We start from the raw sequence: 4,481 nt of genomic DNA on the forward strand, positions 1-4,481 counted from the left end.
TCTCTCTCTCTCTCTCTCTCTCTCTCTCTCTCTCTCTCTCTCTCTCTTTAAAGCAATTGGGGTTAAGTAACTTGCTCAAGGTTACACAGCCAGGTGTTTCTGGGTGTGGTGCTGAGTATCTGAGCCTGGGATTCAATCTCCAGGTCATCCCGACACTGGAGCCGGTGCTCTTACTCACTGAGCCACCTGGCCGCCCCTATCTTCTCTCTCTTATATCCTGCCCCATCAGCCCCCAACTTTCTAGTAGGGCAAGATGGATTTATATACAGTGCCTGTATATCTTATTTCCCAGTTGCATGTAAAAGATTCTTTCACGTCTTCTCTCCTCACCCACCCCCAATGGGAAGATAAGCAACTCAATATAGGTTATACATGTGTATTTATGCCAAATGTTTCCATAGTAGATATACTGTGAAAGACTATATTTTCCTCCATCCTATCCTGCACCCCCCCCCAACTTATTCTATTTTCTACTTTGATCCTTTCCCTTTTGAAAAGTGTGTGCTTCTAATTACCCTCTCCCTTCTTTCATCCCCCCTCTTATCCCCTTCCCCCCTACATTCCTGTAGGGTAAGATACCCAGTTAAGTGTGTATGTTATTCCTTCCTTAAGCCAAATTCAATGAGAGTAAGGTTGACCCACTCCCTTTTGCCTTCCTGTTCTTCCCCTCCACACTATAACAGTTTTCACTTGCCTCTTCTATATGAGATAATTTACCCTATTCTATCTCTCCCTATCCCCTCTCATTATATTCCTCTCTCACCTCTTAATTTTATTTTTTTAAATACCATCCCTTCCTATTCAACTGATCTGTGCCCTCTGTCTATGCATACATATATACATATAGACACACATGCATTTATACAGACATACACCCTCCTATATAAACATATATGTATGTGTATAAACATATACATACACACCTATTCCCTTCAACTATCCTCATACTGAGAAAAGTCTCACGAGTTACAATTATTGGTTTTCCTTGTAGGAACGTAAACAGTTCAACTTTAATAACTTCCTTATGATTTTTTTTCCCCTGTTTTACTTTCTCATGATTCTCCTGCTTCTTATATTTCAAAATTACATTTTCTGTTCAGTTCTGTTTTTTTCATCAAGAATGCTTGGAAGTCCTGTATTTCATTGAATGACCATATTTTCCCCTGAAGCATTATACTCAGTTTTGCTGGGAAGGTAACTCTTGGTTTTTATCCCAGCTCCTCTGACCTCCAGAATATCATATTCCAAGCCCTTCTATCCATTCATGTAGAAGCTGCCAGATCTTGTGCTAACTGTTTCCTCCTGGCTGCTTGTAATATTTTCTCCTTGACTTGGGAACTCTGGAATTTGGCTATAATATTCCTAGAAGTTTTCTTTTTGGGATCTTTTTCAAGAGGTGATTAGTGAATTCCTTCAATTTCTATTTTGCCCTCTGGTTCTAGAGTATCAGGGCAATTTTTCTTGAGAATCTTTGTTTTTTCGCCTTTTTTTTTTTGGAGGGCAGTTGGGGATAAGTGACTTGCCCAAGGTCACACTGCTATTTTTGTATGTTAAGTGTCTGAGGCCAGATCTGAACCCAGGTCCTCCTGACTCCAGGGCTGGTGCCCTATTCACTGCATCACCTAGCTGCCCAAGAATCTCTTGAAGGATGATTTCTAGGCTCTTTTTTTGATCATGTCTTTCAGGTAGTCCAATAATTTTTAAAGAATCTCTCCTGAATCTATTTTCCATGTCAGTGGCTTTCCAGTGAGATATTTCACACTGTCTTCTTCTATTTTTTTTTTTCATTTATTTTCTTAAGTATTTTTTGGGGTCTCCTTTAGCAGATTGTTGACTCGCTTTTCATGATTTTCTTGCATCATTCTAATTTCTCTTCCCAATTTTTCCTCCACTTTTCTTACTTGATTTTCTTCTTTTTTTTTTTTTCTTAAGCAATCAGGGTTAAGTAACTTGCTCAAGGTTACACGGCCAGGTGTCTCTGGGTGGGTGCTAAGTGTCTGAGCCCGGGATTCGATCTCCAGGTCGTTCTGACACTGGAGCCGGTGCTCTTACTTGCTGTGCTACCTGGCCGCCCCTCTTACTTGATTTTCAAAATCCTTCCTGAGTTCCTCCATGGCCTATAACCAATTCATATTTTTCTTGGTAGCTTTTGATGCAAGAGTTTTGCCTGTGTTGACTTCTTCTGGTTCCATGTTTTGATCCTTTTTTTTATCCCCCAAAAAGGATTGTATGGTCTGATTGTGCTTCCTCTGCTCACTCATCTTGCCAGCTAATTACTTTTGAACTCTTTGCCATGGTAGAACTCTGCTTCCAGAGTGGAGAGCTTTGTCCCAAATGGCTGGGGTTTTGGCAGATTTTGTCAGAGAAGGGCATCCTCTCTACAGATACTCCAAGCTCTGGCACACTGGCCACTCACCCCAGGACCACCACCCAAGACTGTGACCCAGACCCAAGCAGGTCAAAACAAGAGAGATTACTCTCTAAATGGTTTTTTGGTCCCCCTACTATCTGCATGCCAGAAGCTCTGGAGGCAGTCACGCAGCAATAGCTGCAGCCGCCGTGTCTCCGCCACCTCTCTCTCTGGGGTCAGGGGCCAGACAGCACTCTTCCATCACCCAGTTCCAATAGAGCTCCCCACTGACCTTTCACTTTCTCTTTGGCATTTATGGGTTAGCAATCTGGAAACCACCACAGCTGCTGGTGACTCACTCTCCTAACGTCTACTCTGGCCAGTCTGTGCCACTGGTCAGGGCCACCCAACTTGGCTCCCAACTTGGTGTGATAGACCCTTCCTGTTGGCCTTCCAGGCTGCCTTCAGCAAATTCATTTTTCTCTGTCACTTTGTGGGTTCTGTAGCTCTAAAATTTGTTTAGAGTCATATTTTACAAGTATTGGAGGTGGTTGTGGCAGGACCTCACAGAATTTCCTGTTTCTATTCTGCCATCTTGTCTCTCCCCCGCCCCCCAATTATTTTAAAGAATAAGTGGCAATCCTTAAGAGAAATGGACCTTCTAAAAACTAGAACAGACCAAAGAGAAATCAATGACTCCATTACGCAGGAAGAAATAATATAACAAAATTGAAAGACTATGAGGGAGGGGGTGGGAACTAGATGATTAAAAAACAAACAACCTGATGCAGAAAACAGAATGAGGAGCTATAATTTAAGAATTAATCCATTGGACTCCCTGACAACCATGACTTAAAAGGGAAAAAAGAAGTCTGGATACTTTATTTCAAAAAATCATAGTGGGGGAGGCTAGGTGGCACAGTGAATAGATCACCAGCCCTGGAGTCAGGAGAACCTGAGTTCAAATCCAGCCTCAGACACTTAACCCAAAAACTAGCTGTGTGACCTGGGGCAAGTCACTTATCCCCAAATGCCCTCCAAAAAAAGGCAAAAAAATATCACAGTGAAAAGTACCTAGACCAAGTCAGAGGGCAAAGTAAAGACAGAAAGAATCTACCATACCAATTACTTCTTGAAGAAAGTCATAAGATAGAAATTCTCAAGAATGCAATCTAGAATTTCCCCAAAGAAAAATTACTACATGTATCCAGAAAGAAGTAGTTCAGGGACCAAGGAACTATTAAATAAAAATTACATAAAACCCACCACCTTCTACTAATCATGAAAGGAGATCAATATTCTCCAAAGCAAAAGATATATGTGTAGGGTTACAATCAAGAATAACTTACCTGCAAATGTGACTATAATCCTATAGGAGGAAAAGTAAATTTTTAAGAGAATAGAGGACTTTCAAATGCTGCTGATGAAAAAATGAGACATGAGTAAGAACCATGAAATACAAACAGAAAGAATCAAGAGGAAGTGTGGCCAGGTGGCACAGCGAGCAAGCGCGCGGGCCCCAGAGTCAGGAGGACCCAGGATCGGTTACGGCCTCAGACACTTAACACCCACACAAAAAAAACCAGCCTCGTAACCTTGGGCAAGTTACTTAACCCCACCTGCTTTAAAAAACAACAACAAAAGAGAAGCAAGAGGAACCAAAAAGGCACATTTATATGAGCAACTGGAAGAAGCTTTGTGATGATCCAATGCTAACATTCTAAACAGGGGGAGTAGAAACCAGTATTAGTTCAGAACCATATTTAATGTCTCCAAAGTTTACTGAGGAAGTTAGATGAGAAAACCAGGTACTGAGGGCAAGCTGGTTCTCTTCTTTGGGTTTTAAGAGGGGAAAGAGAAGCAACAATGAAAGAAAGAATACACTAGCAAAAAAAGGAGGAAAAAAGTTGTAAAACATCTTATTTTGCTTAACTGGGGTACATGAGAAGAATATATAAAATTAAACTCTAAGTAACTCTTATTCTGTGCTGATGTAATGGTAAAGGAATTTGAAGATCTTCCCTGCCCCTTGTAATGGGAATGTAAATTTGAAGATCTTCCCTGCCCCTAGGCTAAAGTGCCCCTGGAGACTGGGGTGGGAGGCTTGTTTTTCAGTAGATACTTCTTGATT

The sequence above is a fragment of the Petaurus breviceps genome, unplaced genomic scaffold (assembly GCF_028583685.1).
Source record: "Petaurus breviceps papuanus isolate PSGF00001 unplaced genomic scaffold, PetGlider_PUasm1.0 38, whole genome shotgun sequence".
NCBI lineage: Eukaryota > Metazoa > Chordata > Mammalia > Diprotodontia > Petauridae > Petaurus > Petaurus breviceps.